Raw genomic sequence first — 15,660 nt, 5'->3', positions numbered from 1 at the left:
TTCAAACTGCTTACAGTAGCTCACGTACAAACAAAGCCCGGAGAGGAAACAATTGTCCTTTGAGCTTCCTTTGATCCGTGACATGACATGTCTGAATGGCTTCGTAGTCAACTTGCATGTTTTTTGTGAAGCCTTCGAGTGCGCGGCCGTCTGCGTGCGACATGAACGGCCGCCCTGCGCGCCGATCCGATGCGAGCTCAACACACTTGCAAATCATTTAATTCTGAGTGATGTGAAAGCCCGAGAAAGATGTAAACTTTTGTTGGTTGGGAGCGGTACTAATATCGTCAGATAAGTCTTGTTCTTCAACTAGCAGCAACAAAACTGAGAAGAAGACACATATAAAGAAATCATGGAGTCCTGTCAAGACCTCGATATCTTAATCGTTGTATGCACAATTATATGTGTTCTTCAAATTCTCTGTTTGTGTCTGTTGAAGAAAACCAGAAACATTTCGTCATCCAGGCTATATGGAGACACGCACGACTTGATTCGCAAACCCGCGAAGATATTAAATGGAAAGAAAATGGAGAGTGTGCAGTGGCAGAACAACAGAAAACAACCCATCGAACATGGCGAACAACCATTTTAATCAGGTTGGTTTCATGACTATAATCAAGAGAAAATGATCTATTGCTATAATTATAGAGTTTGATCACCAAGTTTTTTTGTTTTCGATAAAACTCATTTCGCACGCCTGTGAGTTATTCTAAAAAACTGGAGAAAAATTTCACTATCGAACTAAGAGTGAACGTCACCTTTTATTGCTTAGTTTGAAAAAAATAATAAAGAAAACCTTTGCTTTTGTTTTGATAGTTGTAAGTTTTTTGCTTTATGTACTTTTGTCTGCAACTTTCAGGGTAGCCTGTGTACAGCCGCCCCTCACCTCAAGGGGCGGCTGTACACAGGCTACTTTCGGGGGGGCCTGTGAAACTTTTACGACTCTGGGCAGCAGGAGGACCAAAGGAGGAAGGGGCCGTTCAGTTAAGGCACTAGATTCAACTGATGTAGTGGGCAGCAACTTGTAAAGAAGATTTTAAGTCACGTTCGCTAATTTCAAAATATTTATGAAACTATAGTACTTGCATTTAATGGTAACACGTGTAATAATTGTGGAAGCCTAGAACCAAAGTAGGTTTTAAATGATAGAGGTTAATGGCTAATTGTCCATATAAGGTAATTTCGTTTAGACGTTTTATTGGTCTGTAAGAAGTTATGTAACGCATGATTCCTCAACTGTATTTCAACAATTGCTAATCCTATTAAGAGTTAACAGTAAATGTTCTTATTTTTATCCTAAATTTCGATCCGTTTGCAGAAAATGGGTCCAGACCTTTGTTAAACAAGTGTACTCCAGTACCGCAATCATTTTCGTCCAACACTTTACATCGTGCTCTCTTATGCCGGGAGCGATAAGCTTCCTTAGTTTATTGAGCAACCAATGCAAACTGTTTAAATCGGGGCAAAAGCTGAATTGTCAGAGAAGTGTTTATAAATATTTTACACGCTTGGTCAGTGCTCGGTCGATTCTGGGAAGTGCTTCGTTAATCACTTTTCTTTTGTGGTCAATAGGCTCGAGAACCGCTGTTCGGGAAACGAACCTGCGTTCCTCGCGACTGAAATTGAGCCAACAGGCAGGCAAGCACGAGTTCTACGGTCAAACCCCGCTTTACGGACCCCCCCCCCCCCCCCCCCCCCCTTAATACGGACACTTCGTTAATACGGACAGTTTGCTTTGCCCCCGGGTTAAGAAAGCCCTTACATTTTCTCTAAATATATTCAACCCGCTTTATACGGACACTTTTCTTTTTAAGATGGAAAATTTACCAAGTAGCATCAAAAGTTTCAGTTCAGTACGTAGGGGTAATCATATGAATAAACATTTTCACTGATAAATATTAATATTAATTGTACAAGATCGTGTATAAAAGCTCCTGGCTCAGTTAATAAACCGTGTTGCAATGTATACCTAATTGCAATAAGGCTGTCATAGAAAAAAGCAAAAAGCAAAAAGCAAAATAATTAGCATGTAATTATCATAGCTTGCAACATTCACAACACACACGCTTATAGCTGAACATTAATCACGTAATATGAGAGAAATCATTTGCATCAGTTTGTTGGTGTCATTCTAATGCAATTCGAGGCTGATTCATCTAGCGAATTTCGAACGTGCTCGAATTACAAACGTACATCGGGTAACTACAAAAGAAATAATGACTCTATTTTTTTCAATAAATATATAGCCTGGGGTAAATTCCAGGAACGCAACGCATCTTTTAGATTAGTGCCAAATAGAAACTAAGCCAGTCTGCGTATGGTTTGCAGTTCACAAAACCATCTGATCACAATTTTCAAGCAACAAATCAGGGGCGTAGGCAGGACTTTTATAGCGGAGAGGGTGAGGGGGTCCTCCGCCAGTTCCTCACCTGCGCCACAAACCAAGCTTCGTTTGTCAGGACATAATGAATTGGCGACTGAAAGTGCGAACACCGAGACCGTTTTCTTTTTCGAATTGTGCGACTTCTGTTGATGGAGAATGTTGGCTCTAAAATGACTATGGCGCCTATCTATCTTACAGCTCGGAATTACAGAATTATATCTTGTTATTGCGAATGACTTCTTAAATAATTGTTAAATTATTAAAACACGCAAATGTACATCACATGGCTAATTTATTCCTATTCGCCTTTTTGCTTTTTTCTATGACAACGTCATTGCAATTAGGTGTACACCTAATTGTAATAACGTTGTCATAGAAAAAAGCAAAAAGCAAAAAGCAAAAAGCAGAAAGCCAAATAGGAATTAATTAGCCATGTGATTTACATTTGCGTATTTTAATAATTTAACAATTATTTAAGAAGTCATTCACAATAACAAGAAATAATTCTGTAATTCCGCGCTGTAAGATTCCGCACATGAAACACTGATGTGTGTAACAAAAGGGTCCTGACAAACGAGGCTTGGTTTGTGGCGCGGGAGAGGAACTGGCGGAGGAACGCCTCACCCTCTCCGCGATGGAAAGTCCTGCCTAAACCCCTGATTTGTTGCTGAAAATTCTGATCTGATGGTGTTGTGCACTACAAACCATACGCAGACTGGCTTTTCTATTCAGCATTAAACGAAAAGACGCGTCGCGTTCCTGGAATTTACGCCATGCTATTTTTATTGAAAAAAAATGGAGCCATTTTTTCTTTAGTAGTTATCCGATGTACGTTTGTAATTAGAGCACGTTTGAAATCCGCTAGATGAATCAGCCTCGAATTGCATTAGAATGACACCAAGAAACTGATGCAAATGATTTGGCTTTCATATTACGTGATTAATATTCAGCTATAAGCGTGTGTGTTGTGAATGTTGCAAGCAATGATAATTTAATGCTAATTAATTCCTATTTGGCTTTTTGCTTTTTTCTATGACAACCTTATTGCAATTAGGTGTATGTCCGCTACATGAAAACAATTTGTTGCATAGCTTGTTGACCCTTCCACCAGGGTTGAGCATCACAAATGCTGTAGAAGGATGTAATAAACGACCCTAAGTGCAATAAAAGTCCTAAATGTAAAAACATTTTACCCTAAATGTAATAACTTTTTGCCCTAAATGTAATAAGCTCTTAAGACTTATAGCATTATTTTCGCTCACTGCTTGTGCAGGAATTTTTTTTTTCAGGTGAACCCCTCTGCACGAATTTTTTTTTCAGACAAATATTGCCTTTTTTTGAACAGTGAAATTTTGATTCATTATCTATGTTTTTGTGCTTTATAAATTATTCTACAGTCACAACAGATCAAAGGATACAGGCCACTTTAATGCAAAATCTTTTCGAAAATGTACACACAGTGAGAGAGGAGGAAGCCACTCGGAGGGGACGGCTTCCCTGTGCATTTTTTCAGTCCTTGCCCTCTGGAATTCCTCTCCCACAGCCCATCATAATGATGCCATACTCCATTCAACAATGAAAACCATACTTTATTTATTACAAATTGAATTTTATTTTATTATTTTTATTATAGTACAGTATACAGTGTATGTTGTAGGTACACTAGCTACAATTTAAAACACAAACAAGGTTCTAACTGTCTCCTTTCAATTTTTGTTTATTCATATTGTGCCTGGTAATATTGTTGATTTCTGAAAAAGTCACAATTGGACCGTCCTTCAGCATGAATTTTTTTCTTTACCTTCTTCTTCGCATGAATTTTTTTTTGGTTTTTCCCCACCCCCGCCCCCATGACTTTTCTAATGGTCCGTCCCTAAATATTTTAACGACATCAATGACGTAAGTAATACGTCACGGCTGCCTGCTTCATTATACTAATAATGGGCCAAAAACGACAGTTGGAGATAAAAATCTACAAGGATAAAGCTTTCACCTGATGTACAATAGAGTGTCGGATCCAGACCTTGAGATAAGGGGGAAGGATGACTAGCAATTGCTAGTGAGGACCTAGTGTGATGTTAAATCTTATGTTCAATTTTAACACTAAGGATTGCTATATTTTCCTTTAGAAAAGAAGGTGATTTTCAGTCTCCTTTATCTGCTTGCCTTTCTGATCGGAGTAACTGTTTCTCGAACTGACTGTAACAAGTGAAAGAGAAAGAGCAGAAAGATGATTTAACATCAAATCCCCATGATGAAATCTTCATAATGAGAAAGTCTGATCTTCGAAGCGACTGGTGCAAAACACGCCCCCTTAAACAGACAATCAGAGTTGCCGGATCACTTTGCCAGTCTAGGTGATCAACAACTTTTGTTATGGCCAGTGTAATTCGCTTTACATCCCAAACTATGCTTCAGAACAAGATAAATATTAATATTAATTATATAAGATCGTCGGTATAAAAGCTCCTGGTCTCAATCTCTCATATTAAAGGCAGGCAGAATCCAGTTTCATTCTTTTTTTTTCGAACTCCTTGGTGAAAAGAAAACGTACGAAACTTGTTCGAAAAATCGCTTTACTTTGTGCGACATTGTCATTTTCTTTGAGAAACCTAAACCGATCATTAAGAGTAGTCTGCGCCTGTCGTCAGTCGTTACGGGTGTTTGGTTAACTCAGTCTTTTCCTTCTCGCTTTCTTTGTCAATTCTATTGACGTTATTCCTTAGGAATGTCGAGTCTAAAAATACTCGCTCACTTATCATAGTGACTGTGATTATCAAGTTTGGGTTCAGCAATCGCTTTTTCAATTCAAATCTAGCGGCGAATACGTTGTACCTTAAGTTACTGGCACTCATTGGTACTTAATTTCGTGGGTCTTTTAATTTCGCGTTTTTCGCGATTGTAAAACTTTTACAATGAAAAAATTGGGAAATTAATCGACAAATACACCGTGCATACACGAATTAATGATCTTACACATCTTCTGCTGTGAAATTACGTTAGTTTGCAAAGATTTTGAATGTGGAGTAGAGAATCTTAATAATTAATAATCTTAAAACGGACAGCAGTTTAAGGCCTCTTTTGAACATTTTAATTTTTAATTCCCACTTTATTTTTCAAAAAAGGAAGTTGAGAATGCTTATTTACTACCCTTTTTTTATATTTGCCCATTGCGGAAGTTAAACACCGCGGACTCTTTCGCCAATTGAAATAATAAAATATCATGCCAGTAGGACTCCATTGTTTTTTTTACTCTTTCGCCAATTGAACAAATAAAATATCATGCCAGTAGGACTCCATCGTTTTTTTTTTTTACTCTTTCGCCAATTGAACAAATAAAATATCATGCCAGTAGGACTCCATTGTTTTTTTTTTATCGAAAAACATGACAGGTTAAACCCCGCGGACTGTCTCGCCAATTAAGTTAGCAATATCATGCCAGGAGGAATCCATTGTTTTTTTTTTTTTTATCGAAAAAGCGTGACCAAAAACCAAAATCGACCATGACGTATCTGCTGCAACTAATTCGTGTTACCTATGATGAACAAGTCGCCAGAGACTTGAGTTACTATTCGCTGTTAAATCATTTCTTATCAGTAGGGTCGATTATACATAAACGGAGGGGAGTTAAAGCATTGCCCTTTCGGCTGTGATTTCACCAAACATCATGACGAGTTTTTGGAGCAAAATACATACAAAGCAGAATGAGTATCGAACAATACTGAACAAAATAAACCACAAATAAGAACTATATAAATATCGAAGTTTGTTTACACTCTTCACTGAGGTCAGTGCCCTGTGGAAGAAATTGACCAATCGTATTGATCGGTCATACATTACTTACACTCCAAATGCCTCATTTGAGCTCATTTTGAAACTAACCGCGTAGCTGGTGCAACAGAACTAAAGAGAATACACTTACGCAAAAAAATATGGAGTCCTTTCAAGGCCTGGTCATCCTAATTGTTGCTTGCACAATAGTAACATGTGCTCTCCAAATTCTGTGTTTCTTTCTGTTGAAGAGAACCACAAACGTTTCGTCATCGAGAATAAATGAAGACTTGAACGGACATAATCGCGAACCCGGGAATCCAAGGGAAATCAACACACAGTGGCCTATCTTGAATGAAAGAAAACAACCAATCGAACATAGTGAGCAACCATTCAATCAGGTAGGCTTCATGATCATAACATAGTTTGACAATTGTTCCTTCAATAATTTTGTATTTTTTATTTCGAGTATACAGCCCTAATTTGCACGCGCGTGGGTTGTTCCGAAAATATGGGGACAATGCATGAGTGATGATATTTTTCATTCAAATAGTATGAGCAGGCAAATCTTAAAACTAAAAGTGTACGTCAACTTGTGTAGCTAAGTTTTAAAATATATATATAATATTTTTGTTCGTATAGTTTTTCATTTAGTTTCGTCTACAGTAACTTTCAGCGGGGGCCGTGAAACTTGTCTGAGGTATATTTGTCTTATTTTCCAAGGTTGAAGACGCTAAGTAGAATAAACAAGCGTGATCAAGAAAGATGAACTGGATTTAACTGATCAAGGGGCAACGACTTCGAAAGAAGATTTTCAGTGACATCCTCTAATTTTAGAACACTTATGACAAACTTAAGCATTAGCATTTTGTTTAATTTAGTGGAGATACATGTAATTGACGAAGCCAAGTAGCCCGAAAGGGGGATGTAGCATGCTTTACCTTGCACATATGAGTGTGTTCTGTCTTCTTCTATCTTCGACACTTCGAGTATTTTTACTTTCAAACTTCTAAAAAAAACACACTTCTAAACGCAATTGTTAAAAATTGCCATTGTAGTACATTTTAGAGTTTAAAAGTAAAATGCTGTAAATGTCGAAGATAGAATAGTGTTCCTGAGTAGTAGAAAGAGGTTCACCTGTGAGTTCGTTGAGAACGCCGGGTTCCAGATTAACATTAAGGTTTATCGCTGAAGATGATTTGGTTTAGTGATGTGTGAATGGACAAAAAAGAAGTCACACTGTGTCTACCGTTTCTTTTTTCTCTACTCTATTTTAAAAATTCCCTTGTAGAGTTTCAAAGTGAAATCACAGCATATTAAAGTTTTCCGTAGAATGAGGCGTGTTTTTTTAATATTCCAACCAATCTCATCAGTTCGAAGGGAACTTGTCTGGTTCAGACCTGTGAAATCCACCCACAGCTTTCATTTTCGTTCCACAATACCCATGCATGGTGGACAAACTCTGACCCTAGTCCATGGACTACCCCCCATGGACTACACTAAAATGGACTACGCCACTGAAGCCCTGATCTAGTGCATGATCAGGGTTAGGAAACTCAAAGAATCACTGAGGTTCCATTTAGGGCCATTATACTGGAAAAACTGACTTGAAGCATGATTCACTCAGTTTCCTACCCCTAATCACTAAACTTCAGCGGCATAGTCCATGTTCATGGATGCCACAGCCAGAGGTTTCCAAAATTCTCTGACTTTTTCCTGACAAATATATAGCTTAATTTCCCTAACCAAAGAAATTAACAATTTCACAAATTAGTCCTGACAATGACCTTTCACGCTTCCCGCTGTCTGACTTCGAAAGAGAGTATCAGCCCCCATGATAGTGAATGTTGAGTTCTCACAGAATGCCACAAACAACATTACTGACACCTTTACCCAGGGAACAGGCATGCAAAGTTACATCTAAAGTTAGCTCCTACGTATTTAAAGTTCGGGAAATCCCCGCGAAGGCTTTTTTGCTTGTTTCTTGGTCACATATCATGACACATAATTAAACAAGTCACTGGGATTACAGACTTAAAAGCCATTCTAATCTTAAAATCTTAATGCGATGGAAAAAAAATGTGGAAGTTGCATGTTTTAAATAGGGAACACGGTATTTTGAATATCATAAATTAAATATAAAATTACACTCACTTGACCATGTTTGAACATCACAACATGTCATCACGCAAGTACTAGCCAAGCTGTCACGAACAGGTATCAACTCACTTAGGCTGGTCATTAATTATTTATTCAGCGATATGTTGAATAAAGTATGTTAAATTGACCGCTAACACTTGAGCGATGATTTTCGCTTACTAGTCGGGTACACGGGAAACCAAAATGTGACACCCACGGACATCTTTGTCTGATTTTTGGCAACATACCTATTCTGACTAACTTGAGTACGCTGATTACGAAAATCAATGTTGCCAAGCTTAATTCTTCTGTTAAGGTGAAGGTGGGCATTTCACTATGACGTCATTCTCCAAATGAGGAGTTTTGTTTCCTTTAACAATTCTAAGTTTATTACAGACAAAAATTCTTTTAAAGCGTTACAAGTATATTAAAAAGTTTATTCTAAGAATTCCTGACTGATTTTACGCCGCTTACATTACGGTACGTGACACTTGACCACGCCCTCTTATAGAAAAAACTCAATTTTTATCTTGTACGATGTTGAATCTTAGTAATGTTACAATTCACTGTGACATAATCAAATTAAACATAACAGAACATTGCTTCTAACTTTCAGGTTTCAATTTGTCTATATTGTTAGTCAATAATATTCTAAATATTTTTAATACATCTTTTAATGTCTTTAGAAGCCCTTGGCTAAAATTTCGTTTTTTTTTTCTTAAGCATCAAAACGTTTTAGAAACGGTTTATGCAGCAGTAAGGGACGACCTCGATCCTCGCGAGAATCGAGAATCGAGTCGAGAATCGAGACGCGCAACCGACTGTCAACTTACTTTTGAACGGTACTGTACAGTGTTCCGCAGCCAGTGGTGTGTGTACTGCCATGAAACCAACTCCAGACAAGCCTCCGGGATTGAATTGAGGATCAAAAAGACAGAGACCAATAGATATTCAGCTAGCGTGTAGCCGCTGTCTCCTCTCGGTTCGGAAGCACTGGTTTCGGAATGTGTGCCTGACGCCAAACCATGGTATAAAACAGTTTAGTATATACTAAAACAGTGGATAGTGTTTTCCGCGCGCTCTGATTGGCTACTCAATCAGTGAATATCCTGCACTATTCACTGATTCACCTCCAGTTCCTCGGAGCGAGCGACGCCAAACTCGTGTAAGTTGCAAGCAAAATGCCTTCCAGGTTTGCTGCCGTAAACAAACAAAGAAATTTCACAACTAACCAAGCAAGCTGTTTCCGAAATACACGAAGAAGGTGACGAAGTTCGGATTGGAAGTTTTAACAGGTAAAGCTTTGTCTTTTTGACACGAATTTATCGATAAAACCGGTGAAAAAGTTTTTTGTTTACAAATGCAAATGAAGCTTAAGTCTTGCTTACTTTATTCAGTTTAGTTGAGTTGTTCATAAATAAGCTTAAAACTAAATTTAATAATCTTTTTTTATAGAATGATTTTAAATACAAAAAGAATTCACAACTCCTTTTGAAGAAATTTCCCCGCAAGAGCTAAACAAATGCCTTCAAAAGTTTTAGTTGCCGGCAAGAAAAAGCGACGGCCGCGGCCGCCCGGTCATTACGCGCCAAAATTGTAATCGTTGGCAACAGTATTTGAGTTAAAAATCGTCGTTTTTGTGCTCAATTATCTCACTGTTTTAGTATATACTAAAACAATTATTCACCTCAGTGTCGGTGGCTAGTCGCGGATATTTACCTCACTGCTTCGCAGTTCGGTAAATATCCAGGACTAGCCACCTCCACTTCGGTGAATAATTGTTATATACCACTTCAGTTCAACAGGTTCTGTAAATACCGGGACACTTTTTTCCTTACACGACATCAGGTAACTGTAGTTGGTGCATAATTGTTCGAGCCGGGAATTAATTGCACAGGACATTCAATAATGCACAGAACACCCAACACAAATTAGGGGTTGCCTTCTCGTACCTAGAACGCAATTATTGATGAATATGGTGTTTATAATTTAGTGACTAAAAAGAGATAAAATTAAATACTGAAAATAAATAGAAGGACTACCATGCCCTAAAGTAGGCAAAATATGAAAACACTTTTATCTTGAAAATAAAAAGTCCAAAGAGGCAATAAAGTGCATGGACAGTTGAGAATTAAACTTAAAACTATAAAAGACAGATAAATATCTTACTTAGAGAAATTTTGCCGAGAGTCTTGAAAATTTATAGTTATTGTACATTTTATACACTCCAGTACAATACTGTTACTTCCAGACTTTGACTTGCCCCTCCCACCCACAACTAGCAACACAGTTTGGGCAGGGTGGGGTGGAAAGCAACATCCATACATGGCATAGAGTGAGCCTGTAATGTTCTCACCATGTGGGATGTGGGATGATCATAAAAACAGATTTGTCCATCCGCAGAACCAGAGGTAATGATTGAACTATTAGAGCTAAAATCACACCCAATGTGATATCCACTCACCTAACAATAAAAATTAATGTTAATCCAAAATTTAATATGTATGCATTATTGACCACGTATGAGGTCAAGATACACTGTAGCTGGATATTTGCCAAGTTTTTTTGTGTGTTTTAATGGACCAAGATGAAGTCGAGGTCAAAAAAAAAATACGCAAAAAAGAACGAGGCTAATATCCAGCCATCTTGACCAAACAAACTGGGTCAATAAAGGTTTCCATTAGGAGAGCCTTTTCTTGTGGGACTATCTGGGAAATCCCAAATGAGCAAGATGGGCCATCTTAGGTTCATGCCTGGGATTGGTTTATGCCTGGTCAGTAACACAAATATCTCATGTGCTAATCCCAACTGTCTGTTTGTACACTTTTATTTAACAAAGAGGAAAGGATTGAGATTGATCACTATTATTGCTATGATTATCTCATAACAAGCAAGAGATGATTAGAATAGACCCTTTCAAGGTTTTTTTTAAACTTTTAACATGGACCAGTCAGGAAAAATCCGTTGACACCACTGGAAATAAGAGCGCCTAAAAATTAGTAATATTCCCAAGTTTTAAAGTGGTACACATTAAGCTAGCGAGGATATACCTCCACAAAGTTGTGAAAATTTACAGACGTTTGTATAGTTGGTGGCAAGTTTGTGACCCCTTCCCCGCCCCCCACAATACAAACATCTGTAAAATTTTGGGACTTTGAGGACCTATATCTTCATTAGTTTTCAACAAATCATTTGCAAACTTGGCAATTTTACTAATTAAAAAGTCCTCTTTCCAGCAGAATGGATGGATTTTCCCTAACTTGTCCATGTCAAAAGTAAAAAAAAACTGTGAAGGGAATATTGAGCCCATGTCATCTGGCTCACTAACTAGTTAGAGTCTATACACAGGTGGTTTGAAATTCTAATCATACACATAGAAAAAAGTTGCTTGGCACTCTCTTTATTGTTTAAAGTGTATAGTGCTGCTGTTTTAGGCTTAAGGGTGCTTTACGTTAAGTTTTAAGTCTGTCATCATTTCTATTAAAAAAAGATGACTATATAGTAGACTATTCTTTTAATCTCAATTTATTTTTACAAAATTAATGAAGTTATTTACAATACAGTATAAATAATAATAAAATGAAAATCATGTAGTTTTGTTGTCTTGGAAGTCTTTCTTTACATCAGATAGCAAGTTGATTATTATGAACAAAAGATGTAGAGGCAGGTGAGCAGAAACAAGACAAAATTGCACATTAAAATGCTGAAAGTGGCAATACCCTATTGTACAATGAATGAACATTGCCGTAGTGTTGATTTGGGACAATCCTGGAGGTAGGGGATTTGCCCTCTTTATTTGTCCCCACTGCAGGGCATTTAGCTCCTTTAGTATCCCTGCCATAAGGAGTTTGACGTCCACAATAGGGGAAGGGGTATGGGTGCCCATGGAAATGACTGTAGTATAAAGTGTAACCCATTTTCTATGGGATTCATTATTTATAAGTAACAGAAATTGAATATAATACCTTGTGGCCCTCATATCTTTTGAACTTGTTTAGCTTGTATGGCTTCCTTGTTGAGAACAAAGCAATGTAATCTCCATTGGACTGGGCCACAAAATGAGCTTCATGAGGATGGACTTTTAAGCAAGTACAAGTGAAGGCTGGATCACAACAAAAAAATTGAAGATAATAATTTTTATTTTATTTCTCTAACGTGTGAGATTCCAACTCTAATAGTATGTTTATATGCGCAATGCTATGATTCATAATAACTGTCTTTATCAGTCAAATTATGTTTGATTGTTCTAGAGATCTTTATGTCACCTCTGGAGAACTGCCATTAGACAGCAATTTTCTCATAACGAAAAACATGTTTTGAAGCAGACAATGCCCTGCTTATGTCCTGGGAGAGGCAGAGTGTTTACCGAACAAAGTCTTATACAGCGACACTCCACCACGGGCTTCAACCCTCTACCCTTTTATACACTTTTGACAGAAATGGTACCTCTTTCATATACCTTCTATTGACAAATGTTAGCACTTTCACATACCTAGTTTAGAACACTTCAACTGTTGCAAATGCACCATCTTTCTAATATGTATAATTATTATATGGCCGTGTCTCAAAAGGACTGGAAACAAACAAATCCAAGAATTTGATTGGCTAAAATCGATCTTGACCGCGGTCTAGATTTTCCCATCTAGACCGGCATCTAGACCGATCTTGTTGTAACAGTTGTCCTCAAAAAGTTACAAACAAAGAATGTGAAAAAATTGGCTTGTTCCTGATGATAATACTAAATGGAAGAATCAGTGGACCTTCACGAGGAAGCAGGTAAAGAAAACGAGCAAACGCTGGCAAATTTTAGTCTTCCCGAGGAAGTTACGAGCAAAGATGAAGTCGAAATTGAGAAATTTTTGCAGGAATCAAAAAACACTCAATACAAGACTAAGAGTGATTTAAACGCATGGAAGAAATTTTGTGAGTCACTGAAAGAGTCTAGAGCAATTGAAAATATACCTGCCAATGAGCTCGACCTTCTTTTGTCCAAATTTTTCGTAAACAAAATGGCACTGAGTACGAGCCGACTACAAAGACGCGTTTGCTGGAGCCAAACTCAATGACACGAGCAAGAAGAAGGTTTCTAATCTCTCCGTTGGAAAGACCAGTGTTGGATGACTTCTCGAAGCAGATGTTGAGCCAAACTTCATTGAACAGCTAAGCGGTCACAAAAATTTGAAAAGCCTCTACAGCTACCATTCAGCATCTCTGAAGCGACAGCGAGAAATTTCTGCTATCATGAATCGTGAGCCAGGTACATCCGCTCAGTCCGAAGAAAACCAAGTCAGTACCTCCACTACAACGCAGCAAAATGTCTTCACAGTCCAACAAATCCAGCCTCAGGCAATTTTTGTCGGAGCGCATATTGACATGTCTGAAGGCTGCACATTTAACATCAACGTTTTCTGTGGTGATCAGTCGAAGATCGCTAGGCTCAATGAGAACTGATCGCTGAGCGATCGAGAGACACACCGGCATTACTTACATCGTAGTTGCACTTTTGGCCGCTTTTCATAAATTGTTGTTTCAACCAAAAGCTTTTTCATTGAGCCTGTATGAAAAGTTTTGTCTTCATTCATTGACGAAGTTTGTACAAAGCTGGTTGAACAGTTATTTTTGTCCCGTTTGGACTGGAAACCAGTGACAGAAGAAAAGCAGCTTAAATGCTTGAGCCCGCGCAGGGAAGCAAATAAAATTGTTTATGTTTTTGTTTCTTTGCTTTCTTGTTTGGCCATATAATAAACATCTTATTAACCGAGCTAGGTCGGTCTGTATGGGAGAATCTTGACCTCGGTCGCTGATACAGACCTCTCTGCGTTCTGTCTGTACTGGCGACCTCGGTCAAGATTCTCCCATACAGATCTCCCGCTCGGTTAATAAGAGCTAAATAACAAAACCAGGAAGTTGTCTTATCTCTTCACAGCCATAAAGTACATCTGTTGGCCCTTTTTGTCTTTTCACAGAGCAAATATCTGAAGCCTGAAAAAGGTACACCTTTGGGCAGAGCTCTGGTATAGACCATTATAGGGAGTACTCCCTGGAGGGGCTAATGAGCACTTTGGTCCCATTTTCAGGAAGACAATGGTGACTTTGTGTTTTCTTCAGAACTTATAAACAGAACAACCATACCCATCTGATTAATTAGGAAAACCCTGTTCCCCAAATTATATAAATAATGCATATTTGCATTTCAAAAAGGAGGGATTAAAGCAGAAGATGGACCTGATAGATTTGATTGGATAATACTGCAGTTGATCTAAAATCCCAGACCATGATTCCTTTGTCCCTAGAATTTCTCTTAACCACTTCAGCAGCAGAAACAAACTCATCTCCTCTAGGAAGAAATGCTATGTCCTGTACTTGGCCAAAAAGAGCAGAGTATGTTGATGTGATCTGTGAGCGAAAATTATATGACAATGTTGTCTTTTTGTTTGAAAATCTTATGAGTTTGGGTCCCAATCTGCAACCTTCTTACAAAAAAACTGTTCTTACTTGGCATTTTTATTTCACCAGTTATTACTATTTTTTTCCTATTCAGTAGTTGGCATGCAATGTAAAAATAATTAGTTTATTCAAACAGTTCAATGGAAAACAGTTTTCTTTTGAAAGTGATGTAAAAACATAGATTACAACAGCAGATTCCAGGCCTCAAAATAATGGTCAGTCAACAGACGATGTCCAGCCAAGATGGCCATTTGTCATAACAAACATTCAGTTTACTGGTCATTTTGACTGGACACATAAAACAAGCGACCAGAAAAAAATATTTATTTACACAGCATTACGTTTCAAGGGGACAAACATCCTTTTTTACTCTATGTTTTAGCTTGTTGGGGTAGGACATTCATGTTATTATCGCGTTTTTTTTACATTATGACTGGCCAGAAGAGAGACGTGACTGAGATAACATTACTCTGGTGGGTCAACATGACCACCAGTAGTCTCAGCAATCTTATTTTGAGCCCTTAGATTCTATTTCATGAGTTAAGTGGCACTCTGAGAACAGTTTGTTAAAAAATATGCATTCTGTACACTTACATTTCCAGTTCTTGTATCCCAACATAGGATGGCAGATTTGAAAGTCCCAGACAAAAATAATGCTGGATCTGTTGGGTGAAACTGGACACAGGAGACAAAGTTTTTGTGAGGAAATTTAATGATTTCTTGACCTGAAAAAAATTAAAGGTAGAGCACATTAAACTACATTCTACAAAAGACAATATTGTCTATTTGTGGAAACTATCTTGCTGTTTTGAGAGATCTACAATTTTTTTTTATTAGGAGGTTCACCTTCAGATTTCAAGTTTTTAGGGTAGAAGGAGAATGTGGGGTGAGAAGAGGGGAAGGTCTAGGGGAGGAAGGGT

The 15,660-nt window shown here is 37.9% G+C and overlaps 1 pseudogene; it reads right to left on the bottom strand.

Moving 5' to 3' along the window:
* Nucleotides 1-10,128: 10,128 nt before the first annotated feature.
* LOC140944500 (WD repeat-containing protein 25-like) overlaps nt 10,129-15,660 on the bottom strand; it is an 8,128-nt pseudogene continuing 2,596 nt past the window's right edge.

Source organism: Porites lutea, chromosome 7, assembly GCF_958299795.1.
Source record: "Porites lutea chromosome 7, jaPorLute2.1, whole genome shotgun sequence".
Taxonomy (NCBI): Eukaryota; Metazoa; Cnidaria; class Anthozoa; order Scleractinia; family Poritidae; genus Porites; species Porites lutea.
Note: the sequence above shows the minus strand (reverse complement) of the source record. Positions and strands in the feature narration are given on the sequence as shown.